Source organism: Cetorhinus maximus, chromosome 3 (genome assembly GCF_964194155.1).
Source record: "Cetorhinus maximus chromosome 3, sCetMax3.hap1.1, whole genome shotgun sequence".
Classification (NCBI taxonomy): domain Eukaryota; kingdom Metazoa; phylum Chordata; class Chondrichthyes; order Lamniformes; family Cetorhinidae; genus Cetorhinus; species Cetorhinus maximus.
In genome coordinates, this window is record NC_135881.1 from 83,255,469 (window position 1) to 83,275,651 (window position 20,183).

The window sequence follows — 20,183 nt, forward strand, 5'->3', positions numbered from 1 at the left end:
TCAGACCTGCTGGGAGTGAACGAGAGTATGCTTCTGTCCGGCAGCATGTCAGAATCCATGAGGAAAGGCATCATCACCCTAATCTACAAGCACAAGGGGGAAAGGGAGGAAATTAGAAGTTGGCAACCCATTTCACTGTTGAATTTGGACTATAAGATTCTGTCTAAAGTCATCACCAATCGGGTCAAGTCTGCTCTGGAATTGGTGATCCACCCTGACCAGACCTGTGCGGTACCTGGCAGAAAGATCGCTGACAGCCTTGCGCTACTCAGGGGTATGATTGCCGATGTGCGGGACAGGAGTGTGGACACCTGCTTCATCAGCCTGGATCAGGAGAAGGCCTTTGAAAGAATATCACACACCTACATGGTGGATGTGCTCCCCAAAATGGGGTTTGGGGAGGAAATCCGCAACTGTATCCAGCTGCTCTACACTAACATCAGTAACGCAGTTTCAATCAATGGGTGGGAATCAGTTAGCTTTCCTATTAAATCTGGAGTCAGGCAAGTCTGCCCTCTATCCCTTGTCCTGTTTGTGTGTTGCATAGAACCCTTTGCTGAGTCCATCAGGAAGGATCCGGGCATAAGAGGAGTGACGATCCCTGGCAGTGAAGGCACTCAGGTCAAAGCCTCCCTGTACATGGACGATGTCGCCGTCTTCTGCTCGGATCCACTGTCGGTGCGCAGACTGATCCACATCTGCAACCAGTTCGAACTGGCCTCAGGAGCCAAGGTAAATTGTGGGAAGAATGAGGCCATGTTCTTTGGGAACTGGGATAACCGATCCTTTGTCCCCTTCACTGTAAGGGCTGACGGCCTGAAGGTGCTGGGGATATGGTTTGGAGGGACCAGGGCATGCGTTAGAAACTGGAAGGAGCGAGTGTCTATGGTGCAAAAAAAACTGGGCATGTGGGAGCGATGCTCCCTCTCCATTGCGGGTAAGGACCTGGTCATCAGGTGTGAGGCACTCTCGCTGTTGCTGTATGTGGCGCAGGTCTGGCCCATTCCACACTCCTGTGCGATGGCGATCATCCGAGACATCTTTCGCTTTATCTGGAGGTCGAAAATAGATTTTGTCCGCAGGGACGCGATGTACAAGCCTCTAGATAAGGGGGGAAAACGTTCCCAACATCGCCCTCATCCTGATGGCCACCTTTGTGTGCGGCTGCATCAAGCTGTGTGTAGACCCTCAGTACACAAACATCAAGTGTCACTACATGGTGAGGTTCTACCTGTCCCCGGTGTTGCGAAGGATGGGTCTGGCCACGCTACAGCGGAACGCTCCTGTGCCTTACCACCTGTCACTCGTGGAAAAATTTATGCAGAGAAACACCTTTGACCAGAAGTCCATCAGGCAGTGGTCGGCACGTAACGTCTTAGAGGCCCTGCGGGAAAAGGAGATGGTGGATCCTGTCGGATGGTCCCCCAAGCAGACTGTCAAAGTCATTTGGCAGAATGCCTCATCACCAGAACTTTCCAACAAGCACCAAGATGTAGCTTGGCTGGTGGTGAGAAAGGCCCTCCCCGTCAGATCCTTCCTACACGCCAGGAGTCTCAGCCCCTCTGCACGTTGCCCTCGAGGTGGCTGTGGTGGGGACGAGACTGTTGTTCACCTCCTTGTGGATTGTGCCTTTGCAAAGAAGGTCTGGAGAGAGATGCAGTGGTTTCTGTCGAGGTTCATCCCGAGCAGTACTGTGACACAGGACTCTGCTCTATGGGTTGTTCCCAGGGACACACACCAAGACAAGCATCAACTGCAGCTGGAGGATCATCAACTCGGTGAAAGACGCTCTTTGGTCTGCCCGAAACTTGTTGGTCTTCCAGTGCAAAGAGTTGTCCCCAACCAAGTGTTGCAGACTGGCGCATTCCAAGTTTCAGGACTACGTACAGAGGGACGCACTAAAGCTTGGGGCAGCCACTGCAAAGGTGCAATGGGGAAAGGTCGCTGTCTAAGACCTTTCTGCCATAGTGCACCGAGGGGCTGGGAATTTTATAGACCCCTCGGGCTGTATGGCTCAAAATGAATGTATGCATTGAATACTAATTGTATTATAATTGTATTGAAGCATCTCAGAGTACAACATGGTGTATGTTGATAACTCCAATACCATTGCACTGTTTGACTGCCTGTAATGACTATATTGAAATGATTGTAATATTCATTGATTGTATTGAAGCATCTCGTGATCCATGTATAAAAGTTGAATCTGATTGTACTTTTTCTGATGGCGATTTAGAAATGTTTGTAATGTTCTTCCAGATATTTTATGAAAAAAGCATTTTTTCAATAAAAAAATAATGTTGCTAGTAGTGTACAGGCAGACTCTAACTTGTTAGAGTTAAGAAATAAGGAATCTGCTACTATATGAGACCTCCTTCCAAAGCCACTGATTGTGTCTCTGTTTACCACAATACACTACCTGTGGCTTGTGTCATTTTCTGCCTATTTCCCATGTCCACCTACCTACCCTCAAGCAATGTGTCCCCATTCCACTCAAGCCTCAGCCTCCTGATGTCTATTTCCTCTGGCAAGGAAATCCAGGAGATGACGACATAGGGCCTGAACTTCTGCAGAGTGACGATCAAAGTTGGTTTGCCACTCTGCTCCAATATTTTTACCTTGTAATCTTTTTGATCCTGTCTCACCCAACCTTCCGACTCAGGCCAGGTGACGACTGTGCAGGGAAGCACGCTCTTGAGGCTTTCAGTTGAGCGCTGCTGAATCAGAGGAAAGGAGCCAAGCACCATAGAGTCATAGAATTATACAGCACTGAAACAGGTCCTTTGGCACATCGTGTCCATGCCGGCCATCAAGCACCTATCTATTCTAATCCCATTTTCCAGCACTTGGCCCGTAGCCCTGTATGCTTTGGTGTTTCAAGTGCTCATCTAAATACTTCTAAAATGTTGTGTGGGTTCCTATCTCTACCACCCCCTCAGGCAGTGTGTTCCAGATTCCAACCACCCTCTGGGTGAAAAAAATATTTCCTCAAATCCCCATGAAACCTCCTGCCCTTACCTTAAACCTATGCCTCCTGGTTATTGACATCTCCGCTAAGGGGAAACTTTTGTTTCTTCCTATCTATCCTATCTATGCCCCTCATAATTTTGTATAGCTCTATCAGGTCCCCTCTCAACCTTCTCTGCTCTAAGGAAAAAAACCTTAGCCTATCCAATCTCTTTTCATAGCTGAAACACTCCAGCCCAGGCAACATCCAGCTGCCGTAAATCAGATAGGTTTAAAGTCCAGCCAGGTAGAGGGTAGGTTCATCAGGTAAGTGGTTAGAATTTTTGTGGGGGGGTGGGGTCAGGCAGCCGGGGGTGGTTGGGCAGTCTTGGGGCGGACGGGGTGGGGGGTTTGGACAGTCAGGTCGCAGGACTGTCATGGGGGAGGGCAGACAGTTGGGGATGGGGAGGGTTGGACAGTAGGCGGGGGGTGGGGGGGCTGGGGGAGATTGAATTGGGTCAAGCCTAGTGGGGTAGTCAGGGCTTGGGGCGAGTCCCATGGGAGAGTCCCATGGTGCGGGAGTGTGGGCGTATCCTGTGGGGGAGTCGGTGTTGGTCTGTACAATAGTTATCCAGAAGCTAGAAGCGGTTTTAATTCTTCTAGCTTTTTCTGGGGAACTATTGGTGTAAGGCAGTTGGAACCACCCAAAGTTTGTGATTTAAATCGCATTTTTGGATGATTCCCAGTACGGGGCAATTGCCATGCCATCCTTACCTGGGAACTTCTGGGGGTTTCCCCAGCGCATCTTTGGGGTAGCCCCCAGACACACTGCTCTGCAGCTCCGAAGTTACAGCCCATAATCTTAAAATTTGAGCTGGGCCATGAGTTTGTTGTCTCGCTTATTCGAAAATTAATGAGAACAAGTTAATTCATTCACTCCATAGTTTGTGTGAATCCTAATGGGAGGTTACTAGTGTAAATGTTAACATAATCCAAACTGGTTGATGTAAAACAATTCAGAAGCCAAATTTAATCACTATTAATCTCTAAGCATAGGCTGAGTGGTAAACCCCAGACAATTACTTGATGAGGATGTAAGATTCCTTTGATGCCCTTGGTGAATATTATTGTCAGCATATTAATCCACTGTTTCATAATCTCGTGATCTTCCAATTTGTACCTTTTGTACTGCTGTAATGCAGCCAAAACTCCAGGTCATTAGAGCTACAACTGGATGCATTTCAAGACTTGGCAGGAGGATCCACATATGTTGCCATCCTGAGAGAACACTCTGATGTACGTCCATTCCTGACATACCACTAACACCAGGACCTGACTCCCATTAGCCACTGATCCTCCAGGAATGCAAATCTAATGATACAAATTTGATCAAAGTATTGCCCTCTGGTGCTTGTGTAAAAATTAGTCCCAATCCTTTCCAGATCTAGCATTTCTGATATCTAAGGCAGAATTCTGAGCATCCAGGTCAAGCAAAGGAGAAATACAAAACATGCTTGGGGTATTGTAGAATCCATTTGCAGATGTCCTACAACAAGCCATATTGAATCATGGAGTCATAGAATCCCGATTGTTCTGCAAGTGAACCATCCAGCATGGTACTGCACATTCAAATATGCCATCTGAGGCATATTGTTTGGTATTGCCCCAATGCTTGCATTTACTTTTAATGCTCTGCTAACATCTTTTATCAAAAAACTGGAACAGTGAGATCTATGTCAGCAGGCTCTTTAGTCAATAGCAATGTATCCGGACCCTCCATACTGCCACTTCCTCCTCCTCATGTTCCACCAGCAGCTCTTCCTGCTCACTTACTTTCTGTGTTTCACTTAGTTCACTCCAGTTAGATTCAATCTCTCATTTCCCCAGGTTGGATGTTTCTGACTGGGGCTTTACATGGGTGAAAGAAATGATGCGTTGGGCCATGCTGGCAAAGCCCAATCCGCTTTGGGGGTGGCAGGCAGGGGCTGGCACTGCTTCCTGTGACACGTGTAGAGTAGTGGAGAGGAAGACAGACTAGTAAGCAATGTTGCGGAGCTGAGTTCATGGGTAGAGTATTTTGGTAGCGGCGAGGTTGTTGGCGGAAGTACCAGAAGTGTACGGCACTTCCACTTGTAGGCAGGACAGCTGGCCATGCACAATCACACAGCAGCCAGCCAATTAGGTATTTACGCATGAGTAGTACCATGTGGCGGGGCTGGACAGGAAGTCAAGCCCCTGCAGTTATCTTACAGGTCGCGGGTCCAGGTGCCATTTTTACATGGCATTCATTCCCTGCAAGCCAGGAGCATTATTCTCACTGCCTGAAAGGAGGTATTGGGAACTACAACTGTTGCCACCTCTTTTCACCTGTTGATCGCTGGAGCTGCTGCCACACGCTCTCCACCTGCTGCCCTTGGATCCCTGGAGCTGATGCCATCCCGTCTCCAGCTATTGATTCTGATCACCTGCTGTGACGCCATACTAAAGTGGACAAATGTCCAAGCGCAAACAGTAAGTGGCCCTATGGTTCAGTGATGTCACGCTGCAGTTTCCCCCGCAGACCGGTCAAGGCAGTGAAAGTCCCACCTGGATCTAGTTTGTTCTTGTCCTCAGGATGTGTTGATGCGCTAGTTCCCATCTTCATTGAGAGCTTCCCTCTCTGGAATTGCCTGCTGTTAACCTTGTGGCCTTTGTCTTGGACATCAAGAGCTTTCCTTCATATTCTATCCTCCTGCTCCTGAAGTTGCAGCAATACAGGATGAATGAGATCCATGGTTATTGCAGGTGAGGTGAGAGTGACTGCCCTTGACATCAAGGCCACATTTTACCATTTTTGAGTGCAGCATCAACGAGCCCTAGCAAAACTGGAGTCAAAGGAAATCAGGGGGAAAACTCTCCACTGGTTGAAGTCAAGCCTAGCACAAAGGAAGATGGTTGTGGTTGTTGGAGGTCAGTCATCTCAGCTCCAGGACATCACGGCAGGAGTTCCTCAGGGTAGTGTCCTAGGCCCAACCATCTTCAGCTGCTTCACCAATGACCTTCCTTCCATCATAAGGTCAGAAGTGGGGATGTTCGCTGATGATTGCACAATGTTCAGCAACCATTCGTGACTCCTGAGATACTGAAGCAGTTCATGTCCAAATGAAGCAAGACCTGGACAATATCCAGGCTTTGGCTGACAAGTCAGAAGTAACATTTGCACCACACAAATGCTGGGCAATGACCATCTTCGACAGGAGAAAATCTAACCATCGCCCCTTGATGTTCAATGGCATTACCATCACTGAATCTCCCACTATCAATATCCTGGGGTTACCATTGACCAGAAACTGAACTGGACTAGCCACATAAATACTGTGGCTATAAGAGCAGATCAGAGACTAAGAATCCTGCGACGAGTAACTCACCTCCTGATTCCTCAAAGCCTGTCCACCATCTACAAGGCACAAGTCAGGAGTGTGATGGAATACTCCCTACTTGCCTGGATGAGTGCCGCTCCAACAGCACTCAAGGAGCTTGATATCTTCCAGGACAAAGCAGCCCACTTGATTGGCACCACACCTACAAACATTCACTCCCTCCACCATTGACACACAGTGGCAGCAGTGTGTACAATCTACAAGATGCACTGCAGGAATTCACCAACGTTCTTTACACAGCACCTTCCAAACCCACGACCACTACCATCTAGAAGGACAAGGGCAGCGGATAGATGGGGAAACCACCACCTGGAAGTTCCCCTCCAAGTCACTTATCATCCTGTCTTGGAAATATATCACTGTTTCTTCACTATTGCTGGGTCAAAATTCTGGATCAAAACCCTTCCTAACAGTACTATGGGTGGACCTAACAGTACTGTGGGTTATCCGTCTGCAGTGCCTGGTTGGCCTCTTCTGACGGGGCTTTTTGTTCATAGACCAGGTTATCACACAGTCAGGGAAAATGCTAGGGACTTTATCCTGGAGCTGCTCTGTCTCCCTGACTTTGCTCGGCTTCTCTAAAATCACCGGGGACATGACCATCTTTGATCCCACCAGGTCATTTCTGAGGAGCTTGTCAACCCCATCAACAGGTAAACTGGGGATGACTCCCACTGTCACAAGTCCTGAAATATGATTGCACTCCAGCTGCATCCTCGATAAAGGTATGGGCATGTATTCTCCCTTGATACCCCTTACCAGTACTTTGATTTGTACTCTACTCTCTAGGGGAAAGGTCATGTCTGTTCCCAGCAGTAGAGATTGGCTGGCCCTGGTACCTCTCAGTATGACTACAGGCTGACTTGCCTCCATTCCAGATCAGATTGCTGGGGGTAATTAGGGAATGGTTTCCTTTGGGATGTAGGCTTCTGGGCAAACTCATAATCATTAGTCAGAGGCGTTGCCTGCTTGGATCCTGCCACTTTCTATTTCTCTTTGTGCATTTTTATAGGGAGAGAGAGTGAACTTTTGAACTCATTGAGAAGCATTATGTCTTGAAGGTTTTCATACGTGGCTTTGGCCTGAGGTGCTCATATCCACTAATCAAACGTGAACTGCTTAAGCCGTTCAAATTTGATGTATGTCTGGTCCTGCCTTTTCGGGGGGGTAAGGAATTTCTGACAGTATACCTCCAGCACCATTTGTATGCACTTAAAATAGCCTTCTTTGCCACCTCATAGTTTGCCAAACTCTCATTAGGCAACAGAAAGTAAACTGTGTGATCCTTGCATGATAACTTACTTTGCAGGAGCAGGGTCTGGCTTTCTACTGGCCACCTTACTTGCTGAGCTACTCTCTCAAAAGAGATGAAGAAGGCTTCCACCTCTTCCTTATCAAATTTATGGATTAAATGGGCAAAGTAGAATTAGTCAGTACTCAGACCTGAGCTAGAGATGCCTTCAGTGACCGCAGGGGCTTGTGCCTAAACAGTTCACATATTTTTATCTCCCTTTCTTGCTGTTCTTTTTGGAAAGCTCATTCTCTCTTGCTTTCCTCTCTCTCTTTTTCTCTCTTTCTTTTTTCTCTTTCTTTCTCCTCTCTTTCTTTCTTCTCCCTTTCGCTAGCTTGGAATCCTAGCTCTATTTGTTTCTGCTCTATCTGTAATTTTGCTAAAGTTAGGCTGTCTGTTGCAACCTCTCCAGGTTCACAATCTCATTCTCTAGCCACAGTTTTAAAATTCCAGGTTTCCTGGCTTTCAGGCGAAATTCTAACTCCAAATCCTTCACTACGCTTTTCAGCTCTCCAAGGGGCAGAACTGTTAAGTTATCAAAACAATTTCCATCAGTTCTAGAAAGGTACTGGCTCCAAATCTGGACATTTTTGAACTTTAGTATTGTAAACCCAAGAAAACCTGTGGCAGTTGTTTTCTTTTAAAAGAAAATTTGCTTGTAGGAAACTATTTACTTTCCCAACTCCAATTCTCTTATTGTCTGGGGATCTAAGCTTGGATGTCAGCTGTCAAATTTCAGTTACAACCACGTGAGGAGGGGTAAAAATTGAGTCTCCTAATTTAACACTCTAGGTCTGGCTGTAACAGGGTTTAGTTGTACATTTGGTGAGGATGTGCTTTGCCAATACTGCAGGAGTCCCACTATGTACGCTTTCAGATTATAAAGAATTAATCAGGCAGGTTTTCTGAGTTTAAATCAAAGAATGAGATAAGTTTATTGACTCTACTTTCCAAATAAAAAAAAAAATTAAATTGTAACCTTCATTCATACATCTCACGCATTCCCTGGGCCCCACACACGCAAGAGGACAGATGGTAGAATACAAGGATAGAAGGTTTTCTACAGTTCACGAGGAAAATAAACAATGAAAAGAACATGCGGTTAACTGTCCTTTGGCTGGTTTCGGCACAATGATTCCACTTTGTGGCCATTTTGTATAGTTGTCTTCCTGGGTGTAGCTGTACGAAACAGATTTCCATGTTTTATCTCCAAAAGATCTTGTTTTGCAATGGATTTTCTTTCTTGGGATGGTTACTCTGCAATATGCATGCCCGATACTTCCAAAAGAGAGAGCGAGAGAAAGATGGGCCTCTTTGCAGCCTTTCAGTATATCCTTCTAATCTCCGCTCTCTGGCTTGGTAAGCAGTTCTTATAAAGCCTTGGTGGCTGTGCATTCCAGAGAAACTTGATTAACATAAAAACAAAAATACCTGGAAAAACTCAGCAGGTCTGACAGCATCTGCGGAGAGGAATACAGTTAACATTTCAAATCCGAATGATTCTTCATCGGAACTGGAGAAAAATAGAAAAGAGGTGAAATATAAGCTGGTTTAAGGGGGGCGGTGGAACAGGTAGAGCTGGATAGAGGGACAGTGATAGGTGGAGATTGCCAAAAGATGTCATAGACAAAAAGACAAAGGGGTGTTGACGATGGTGATATTAGCTAAGCTGTGAAAGTGAGTTTTAGTAAACACCTTGTCAAACACCAGGAGAGAAATGGAAAGCAATGAAGGTGATCAAGGCAAAAGAGATAGTCAGAGAGAAGAGCAATACTTCTTCAAGATAGACATTCCTTGAAGAGAGGTGGCAGTCAAATTAAACACTAAGATAAAAGCAAAATACTGCAGATGCTGGAAATCTAGAACAAAAACAAAAATACCTGGAAAAACTCAGCAGGTCTGATTAGCATGTCTGCTGTTTTCATTGTGTCATAGAACAGGTAACTACATTTTTGATGTCTCATCTCAGAAACTTTTAAGATGAGTTTCAAGATAGTGTGAAAGCCAAAGGGAGATGGGGTCTTTAACACTCCTCCAGGGTGTTCCCTTTACATTGAACTTGGGTGGAATGTAAGTTGAGTATTATGGCTGTCTAGCAGTCTCCCATTGCCTTAATAAGATTACAATTTATTAAAATCCAGCCAGGAGAACAAAGCATGGAGAAATTGTATCTTTTTCTTTAAGAAAAACACATCCTCGTAACAATCTACAGGAGGTTGGTTTGTATTAGGTAAGCTTGAAGATGGAACCAGGTAAGGGGGAGAGAGGAGGTTCTTTATTTCTCTTTCAAGGAACTGCAATGCGGCCCTTATTTTTAACCTGGCTGATTACACCATTCATTAGCTTTCTTGTTAGCTCCTCTCTTCCTGTGTGATGAAGTTTTGTCATGGAGTTCTGTCTATTGCTCTATTTTTAACAGGAAGTAAAGATGGCCAATGTATCGTGTGACCCTGTAAAAAATGGCAAGTCATCTTCCACATGCGGCTTTCTGATCATTTAATTACAGTCAGTATCATCCTCTTCCCATCTGCTGGAGTCTATTTACATTTGTTGAGCACTCATTGAATTCCAAATGTCTCAATGTCTGAGAATGCATCCTTTTGCCTCCTCGTGAGATAAAAGAAAAATGGTTTTAAATCCTCAAGAGAAGTTGTGTGACCTCAGACTCCATTTTGACTTAAAATCCATTTTTAAACATGCAACCTGTAAAGTATAGTTTTCTCAATTTATAATACTGTCATGACAATGTTCATTGACATTCTTCCCTTTCTCTTGCAGGACAAAGTGACCTATAACTGTAGGGAGTACCAGAGAACCAGCCGAGGCAGACATGCCTACATCTTCTGGGGGCCGGCAGTGACTAAGGCCATTGCAAAGGGAGTTGCTGAAAACATTCAGGATGACCACATTTTCCTGCCTTACGTACCTTCTCAACTCCCAGCTCACCCTTATCCTGCTATCTGGCATGAAGTACAAGTTGCAAATGGTGTGTCCATAGACCACTTAAATTCCACCCCCATCTCCTTCCCTCAGCTCAACCCTTCTCTTCTGTATTTCTGCTTTCAAAAACCCAAAGTGCCGCTTGCCAGCTATAGCCTCATGAAGAACAGCTACACCTGATTTATGATGAAGAAATACTGCCACTTGATCATAGCAACCAACTCAGACATTTGCACTGCATATATCTTAGAGGATAATATAACATTTTTTTTCTTTATTCTTTCATGGGATGTGGGTGTCATTAACAAGGTCAGCATTTAGATCATAAGACCATAAGACATAGGAGCAGAAATAAGGCCAATCGGCCCATCGAGTCTGCTCCGCCATTCAATCATGGCTGATAAGTTTCTCAACCCCATTCTCCCACCTTCTCCCCGTAACCTTTGATCCCCTTACCAATCAAGAACCTATTTATCTCAGTCTTAAATACACTCAATGACCTGGCCTCCACAGCTTTCTGTGGCAATGAATTCCATAGATTCACCACGCTCTGGCTACAGAAGTTTCTCCTCATCTCTGTTCTAAATGGTCTTCCCTTTATTCTGAGGCTGTGCCCTCGGGTCCTAGTCTCTCCTACTAATGGAAACATCTTCCCCACGTCCACTCTATCCAAGCCTTTCAGTATTCTGTAAGTTTCAATCAGATCCCCCCTCAACCTTCTAAACTCCATCGAGTATAGACCCAGAGTCCTCAAACGTTCTTCATATGTTAAGCCTTTCATTCCTGGGATCATTCTCATGAACCTCCTCTGGATCCTCTCCAGGGCCAGCACATCCTTCCTGAGATACGGGGCCCAAAATTGCTCACAATATTCTAAATGTGGTCTGACCAGAGCCTTATAAAGCCTCACATCCCTGCTTTTATATTCTAGTCCTCTCGAAATAAATGCCAACATTGCATTTGCCTTCCTAACTACCGACTCAACCTGCAAGTTAACCTTAAGAAAATCCTGGACTAGGACTCCCAAGTCCCTTTGTTGTTGCCCATCCCTAATTGCCCTTGAACTGACTGGCTTGCTAGGCCATTTCAGAGGGCAATTAAGAGTCAACCATATTGCTGTGGGTCTGGAGCCACATGTAGGCCAGACCAGGTAAGGACGGCAGATTTACTTCTCTAAAGGGCATTAGTGAACCGGATGGATTTTTTGACAATCAATGGTAGTTTCACAGTCACCATTACTGAGACTAGCTTTATATTTCAGATTAATTAATTGAATTTAAATTCTGCCAGCTACTGTGGTGGGATTTGAGCCCATGTCCGCAGAACATTAGCCTGGGCCTCTGGATTACTAGTCCAGTGAAGTACACAACTGAGTCATTGGTCACAAATGGACTGTAGCCAGTCCAACTTTGCATCGGGCTTTCTGCCAAGCTTGGAGGCCATCCTTTCCAGTGGAAGTGGTTGCTAGCTCCATGATAGCATTTTCTTCTGTCCTCTCATTGGGTGACAGCATTTGTCCTCTCACTTCACAAATGCCTTTCCTGTTGTCTTTTAGCAAGCCAGCCCAGGCTGTTGCCACCCATGCCAAGGTGCTGCAATCTGAAGCTGAACCCTCAAGGCCCAAAGCTGCTCAGGATTGTCCTGCAAAGTCATCTGCACGTCCCCACATTGAGCAGTCATGTTGTAACACTCACATAGGGCTGCATAAGTTCACTAAGCAAGGTATTGGTAAGAAAGACATTATGGGATTGTGCAAGACGAATGAATAGTTAGGTTTTGTCTGTACCATTGGAAGTGTCGCTGGATAAGTTTTCTATGGAATTTTTTTTGGTGGCTATATTTCAAGATTTTGGCCAAGTGGACGTTATAATGGTCCATTGCAGACGGATGGAATTGTGCAGAATTGTGAAGCAACTGCGATGGTGGCATGATGCCATAGGGGGTCAGGGTCTTATGGCAAAATCATGGCAGAGGGGAGCAAGATTTGGTAGGAAGCCAAAAGCCAGTTTCCTGAGGTCAGGAAATTAGTTTGGAATCTTGTTCCCCTGAATTTCATGGTGGCTTAAAATCGAGTGGATCTAGTCGGGAATCCTAGTTGCATCTCATGAATGTTCATTAAAAGTCCAATACACCAGAATCTTGCCTCCCCTCCAAATTTAGTGCCCCACCAGCAGGAATTTAGAATGTTCTGTTTCACAACTGTACATAAGTGGTGTGCGCCTTGCGAGGGAGACTCCCTGGACTCACCGGGCACTCGACACTGCCTTCCCCATTCTTGCACACTGCTCTCAGGTGCTGGGAGCCAAAGCTGTGCCTTGGCAGGAGATGGTATGCATGGGAAGGGGAAAGGGGAGGCGTGGAAGGCCAGAAGGGGAAGTGAAGGTAGGGAGGCTGGAAGCCAGGTGAAAGGCTCAAAAGAGGGTGGAATGATGGAAGGAGAGTGATAAAGTGCCTAAGACTAGAAGTGAGTGGATGGAAGGCTGTAAGTGCAGCTAAAGTGTCAAAGGCTGGAACGGGGAGTGGAAGGGTGGAAAGGAGGTGGAGTGTCAAAGGTTGGAAATGGGGTAGAAGGATGGAAGGGGGGGTTAGAGTTTCTGGGGGTGTAGGGGTGGAGTGTTTCAGAGGGCAGTGTCTGTGGAAGCGATGATGGGGTCCTGGGTGGAGAACTCAGGGTACTGATGGTAAGAGAGAACAGTGACAGTCAAAGGGGGAAGTGGGATTCAGTAGGGTGGAAGTTCAGAGTGTGTGTCTGGCATGTGTAGGTATCATCAGTTGGGTATGGAGGGGAACAAGAAAGGTGGCATGGATATTGGGAATAGGCAGGGTCAGGGTGGACATGGGCATAGTAACAGGCGTGGACTCCAAGGGGGAGAAAGGCATGTGGAGGTGGATAGTGATAGAGTCCAGGGTAATGTGGGGATGGTTCAAGGGTGACAGAGGAGAGGGTAAAGGTCACATTGGGTGGGTCAGTGGTGATGAGGGAATTTGATGGATGACAGGGGGAGGGTAAACGGTGGTGGAGTGGGTTAGGAAGGAGGCACACATCTCTGCAGCAGCAAGGCAATGCCCTCAATATCAAGCTGCGATATATTGAGGTGGGAGGGGGATATTTTTGGGTGGGTAGAGCTCCAGGTCAGCACAATAGGCCGACTAAAGGGACACCCTTATAGCGATGAGGAAAGCGTATGAGGACTATGGTCAGTTGAGATCCTCATTCTATGGTGAAGCCCACACAGCAGCAGGTCTCTCGCAGAGTCATGGGTCCCATAACATCGAGATCCCAGCAATGTGTGGAGCTGTCATTCATTCTGAGCCATTTGCCATTGGCTGCAGTCAGAGGGCGGGATGGATGGAAGTGGATGCCTACAAGGAGTATGGATGGTGGATGGCTGCCAACTTGCGACTCCTGTCCTCCATCCTTCTGGGTGAACAGTTGTGGCTGAAAATGGATCCATCTGTTGGTTCTCTATGCGGCAGTGGCAATGTTCTCTATACAGAGTTTTGAGGATGGTGGAGACAAAAGGATAAGTGTCCATGTCCGGCTTCTTGCACATGGCTTTCATCACCCTGGTCGAAGAGTAATGCCTCCATACACATTCATGCGTGAACAGGAGGAACACCCATCTCTGGTCCTCTAGGATATCCTTTAGCTGGCAAAGGGTGATGGTAGTAGGATACTCAACAAGACTGATGAGCGATTCTCCCCCGCCCATATATCTGCCTGAGATTGAAGAGTTACATGTGTATTGGTCAGCCATCATGGTCACACCTTATGCGGCTTTGCTGATGGCATAAATGTGGAGATAAAGCTTAGTCACTGTGGTGAGCATCTGAAGTTCCAGATGGGAGCTCTTTGGGAGCACGGGGGCATGTTTGACCCCTGAATGTACGCATAATGTAGTATCACTGGAATATCCATTGAATCAATAAGGTTTGGAGAATGAATAGAGCAGAATATATTTACAAAAGTGCAAAGTATTTACAATGAGTGAACACCATGCCACCAGTGTGCATTCAAAATTTTAAAATTTTCCTTACTCTACCGCTAAATCTAGGTGTAGCCCCAACATCCGCAGCAGAGGTGGAGACAGCCTTCTAACTGCTATGCCCTGTTGTCTGAGATAACTTTGGCAGGTGTCCTCTCGAGGCCCGAGGCATGGAGGGCCCTGGCCTAGTTGGTGTCTCCTGTCCTGGCGCAGGGGCACCCTCCTCAGCCTGACCTGCTGGAGGTGGTGTGGTCACTGTCAGAGAGGAGATGGAGCAGCAATGCACCCTTGGAGTGTCCTGGGTTGATTCCCCTGGGGTGCCTGGCTGGCACTCCTCCTCCCTGTGGGTGCCAGAGAGCTCCTCCTTGACTTCTTGAGGAGAAGGGGCACCTGGAGGGAGGTCAAGGTGCCCCGTCCCCCTCTCGCCTAGCCACTGCTGGATCCCACCATAGCTAGAGCGATGGAGTGCAGGTTTGAGTGCAAATCTAGCAGAAACTATGCCTTCTGCTAGACCTGGGTCTCCAAGGTGGTAGCCACTCTTCCTATGGAGAGTTCGATGTACTCCCATGTCTGAGCCACAACATCCGAGAGAGTGCAGATGGATTCGTCCATCTCTTGTCCTAGTCTGTTGACAGCCTCAGACATCTCTGCCTGATATTCCCCTATGTCTCTTTGCATCCTCAATATAAGTCCTCGGGCCAATTGCAGATTCTTGTGATCAGACTTGGACTCTGCAGGGGCCTGGTATTCAGCAGTCGTCTGAGTGCCAGAAACCTCGGCTGTCACTGCCTCCACCTGCTGTGGATCCATGTCAGCGAGGTGACCATCAGAGTATGAATCTGATCCTCCTCTAGATCTATGACCCACCAAGATGTGTGTCTCTGCACTGGTGGAGGGTGCAGGTGAACACAGTGATTACTCCTTCAAGGTGGCCTGGGGACTGGGTCTTTCTTCTGTGGAAGATGCTGGCCTCCCCCTCTTCTTGCTGGCATTGGAATGGAGAAAAGTGAGAATGAGCGATCACCTAGGCTGGCTCAAACATTACAAATAACTCACAGTCGGTGTCTGAATGGTGTCTCTGTATAATGGATGCTTCTTCACTGGGCTGTTGGGGGATGCCAATCGTGCCATCGGCACAGCCACAGTCTGTGTCTTCGCCTGCCAGCTCAGTAGCCTGCTCTTCAAACTGCATAAGGTTCCTCAGCTCCACCTCCTACCTTCTCTCTCGCCCTCCTGTTATGGGCTATCTTGTCCTGCAAAAAGACAGGTGGATTGAGTGTGAGCACTGTGGGTTAAAGATCGCTTCAGAAGGTTGCATGCCTGTGGTGTGTGCTAAGCCCTCCCCAGTAATGGACTCGGAGGCCTTTTATGTAGGATCTTAGATGAGATGGTGTTGTTAAAGTGACTGTCCACCATAACCAGAACAACAGCAACCCAGCCAACTGCCGCCCTATCAGTGTAGTTACAGTCATGAGCAAGGTGATGGAATGTAGCAGTGCTGCAAGCTGGCACTTACTCAGCAATAACCTACACTATGACGCTCATCTTGGGTTCCACCAGGGCCACTCAGTTCCTGACCTTATTACAGCCTTATTCCAGACATAGACAAAAGAGTAGAACAAAAGAGGTGAGGTGAGAGTGACTGCCCTTGACATTTGGCATTTGACCGATTGTGGCATCAAGGAGCCCTAGTGAAAATGGAGTCAATGGGAATCAGGGGGGAAAAATCTGCCAACTCAGCATACTTCCAGTGCATGCATGATATGCCCCCATTTGTTCCCTATCAGTCAGGGCGGCAGTGGAAATGACCAGAAGCGTCCTGGCCAACGTTGTTTTCAGTTCAGGATTTCAGATGCATCGGAGACAAATTTTATGGCCAAGAGATTTTGACAATGACAATGACCTGTACATAGGAGAAACTTACTAGAAAAATAAAAGATTCAACAACCAATTATAAATGCTCAGACAGTTGTGAACGATTTAACAGTAGCCTAATGTCTTTTATTCTGACCCACCAGCTCTGCAGGGACTGCAATATTTTTCAATCCGTCTCCCTGTTGTTTAGCCTTTTTTCCTGGCTTATGCAGCATTTCACTTACTTTCTACATTTCTAGTAATATTTTCCTTTGGCCATACCTAAAATGTGCTAGGCTCAAGGTTGTTCCTGCCAAAATCACACATAAAGTATAGTATGTTTCTGACCTTTAGCAAACCTTTTCATTGGCTTCAGATCCTCATGAGTTTATTTACAACTTTTCAGTGGATGGCTTCTTCCAGGAGCTGTGGAATTTTGATATTTCTCAATGGATAGAGGAACCTCTCACTTTATCCTGTATTTATTTCATAAAAACATTGAAGTTCCTATTTGACTTCCATCAGCAAGTCACAACAACAATTTGATCTATATAGTGTGTGTCATGTAGACAAAGGTCAGAAGTTTATGCTCCCCCTCCTCCACCAGGTTTTTAGGCAGGGGTGGGGAGCATGAAATTGAAGGGATGGGATTCCTTCCTGGTTCCCACCCACCCTAACCTCACAGCGATTTTACGCTAGGACGGCCAAGGCCTCAGGTGGGAAGCCTGCCCTTGCTCCAATTGACAACCTTAAGTGAACAATTAATGTCCTCTTAAGGGCTGTTTTCCATCGAGCTTCAATTTTTAGGCTGGTGGGAGGATTGAATCTCCGTGGGGGAAACCCGAAAATAAAGAAAGTTAGATCTCGGGCGGGAAGTGGGTGGGGGGGCCACCTCTATCAGAAGCCCCCTCCTGACTGGGGACGTCCTCCTCTTAAGGCCCAGTGATCTCCAGACCTCCCCTCCCCCGCTCCCAGCCTATCCCCCAAGACCCCAATCGAACCCCGCCCCTCCACCGAGCCCCAGGCCTTCCCTACTCTCCCCGCCCTAGGCTCCCTCACACTTGCCTGGGTCTCCAGTTCCCGGGACTTAGCTTCAGGCAGCTCTGTGCAGTTCCTCTTCTGGCTCCTGCAGCACTGTTGCTGCAGGGACTGGAGAGCTGCCAGCCAATCAGGTTGGTTGGCTGCTCTCCAAGAAGGGACTTGCTCCCGAGTGAGGGGCGGAAGTCCCACCTAATGCCAATCATTGCACGTTAGGAGCGTAAATTTGCAGCGGGGCAGCCGGAGTCCATGGGAATGTGTTCCCCGCCAACTTTTCAGACGGCCCCCGTCATCCTCAAAACTCAGGCCAAAGGTCCCAAAGTTTTTAAATATATCTATACACATATTGAGATGTACTTGTTATGTGTTTTTTCTATTGCTAATAATATAGGCTTGAGACATAGGAACTATATATAAAAGGCTAGTGGAAATTTGGAACTCTTTTCCCCAAAAAAACTGTTACGAAGTCAACTGAAAATTGCATAACTGAAGTCCATCAACTTTGTTATGCAAGGGTAGTGAAGGTTGCAGATTGAATGGCTGGACAGGTTCAAGGGGCTGAATGACTCATTCCTACCATATCTCCCTATCTTCCTAACCTTTGCATTGTCTGTTAATGATAAATTACTTATCAAAACATGGCATCTAGGGAGGCGTAGTGTTAGGACGGAGTGACTCATCTCGTGTGTTGTGCATGGTTCAGTTATCCAATATGCAAGTGTGAGATCAATCTCCATTTTCATTACAAACAATTCAGTTTTCTGCAGACTTTTGGCTTTTTCTTTTGTTTTGCTATGTTTCTACACACTGGAGTAAACTTTATCACCCTAGAGATAACTTGGTGGAGTGATTTTCATTCTGTTCAAATTAATGAAATTGTTGAAGCAATTTCTTTTCAGGGCTACTAGTAAAGATGAGCATTCACGAATTACCTCCGAAAGATACATCCATTTTAGTGAATGGTATTCTGCCATCAGTGATGGGGTGTTAGGCTCTTTGTAATTGTAATCCTTATGATACTTGAACTGTACTCTATGAGAATGTTTGCTTGTTTTCAGCTGAATGTAGAAGACAATCTTGATCATTATTCATTCCCAAGACGTGCACAGACCATTTCAGCTGCGTTTTGATCAGCATGTCCTTGATTCCAGACAAATCAGTATGAAACATAGAAACATAGAAACAAGGAGCAGGAGTAGGCCATTCGGCACTTTGAGCCTGCTCCACCATTCATTATGATCATGGCTGATCATTCAACTCAATAGCCTACTCCTGCTTTCTCCCCATACCCTTGATCCCTTTCACCCCAAGGGCTATATCTAACTCTTTCTTGAAAGCATACAATGTTTTGGTCTCAACTACTTTCTGTGGTAACAAGTTCCACAGGTTCACCACTCTCTGGGTGAAGAAATTTCTCCTCATCTCAGTCCTAAATGGTCTACCCCATATCCTCAGACTGTGACCCCTGGTTCTGGACTCCTCCACCATCGGGAATATCCTTCCTGCATCTACCCTCTCTAGTCCTGTTAGAATTTTATAGGTTTCTATGAGATCCCCCCTCATTCTTCTGAACTCTAGCGAATATAATCCTAATCGACGCAATCTCTCCTCATATGTCAGTCCTGCCATCCCAGGAATCAGTCGGGTAAACCTTCGCTGCACTCCCTCTGTAGCAAGTACATCCTTCCTCAGATAAGGAGACCAAAACTGCACACAATATTCCAGGTATAGTCTCACCAAGGCCCTGTACAATTGCAACAAGTCATCCCTGTTCCTGTACTCAAATCCTATGGCTATGAAGGCCAACATACCATTTGCCTTCTTTACCGCCTGCTGCACCTGCATGCTAACCTTCAGCGACTGGTGTACGAGGACACCCAGGTCTCGTTGCACATTCTACTCTCTCAATTTATAGCCATTCAGATAATAATCTGCCTTCCTGTTTTTGCTACCAAAATGGATAACCTCACATTTATCCACATTATACTGCATCTGCCATGCATTTGCCCACACACTCAGCTTGTCCAAATCGCACTGAAGCATCTCTGCAGCTTCCTCACAGCTCACCCTCCCACCCAGCTTTGTGTCATCTGCAAATTTAGAGATATTACATTTCATTCCCTCATCTAAATCATTAATATATATTGTGACTAACTGGGGTCCCAGCACCGATCCCTGCGGTACCCCACTAGTCACTGCCTGCCATTCGGAAAAAGATCCATTTATTCCTACTCTTTGTTTCCTGTCTGCAAACCAGTTTTCTATCCATCTTAATACACTACCCTAATCCCATACGCTTTAAATTTATGCCATTAATTTCCAGGTATACTGTAGATTGCCCATTTTAACTTCAACAGAAGATCTGCAGGTACCCCAAGAAAAAGGTTTAGATACTATCCCATCGTGTTTGGAATTTTGTCTTGTCACCTATAAAGATAAAAATTTGAGCTGGCACATGGGGTCTTAGTTTAACATCTCATCTGAAAAATAGCATCTCCAACAGTGCAGCATTCCTTCAGTACTGCATTGGAGTGTCAGCCTTCATTTTGTACTCAAGATCTGGAGTGTGACTTGAACCCACAATCTTATGAGTCAGAGGCAAGAGAGCTACCAATTCAGCCACAGCTGACACATTATGGAATCTATTGATTCTGTGATTCTATGGGTAGAATCACAATTTCACCTTGACACATCACAATGTGTCAAGAA

General features: G+C 46.3%; 1 long non-coding RNA gene across 1 annotated transcript in view; it reads right to left on the reverse strand.

Annotated features, from left to right (window-relative positions):
• The window catches only part of LOC144672903 (uncharacterized), a 48,246-nt gene extending 32,433 nt beyond the window's left edge, over nt 1-15,813 (reverse strand). The window contains exon 1 of the long non-coding RNA XR_013574201.1: nt 15,639-15,813. This is a non-coding gene — a long non-coding RNA (uncharacterized LOC144672903). The remainder of the gene's footprint in view (nt 1-15,638) is intronic.
• Nucleotides 15,814-20,183: the final 4,370 nt, after the last annotated feature.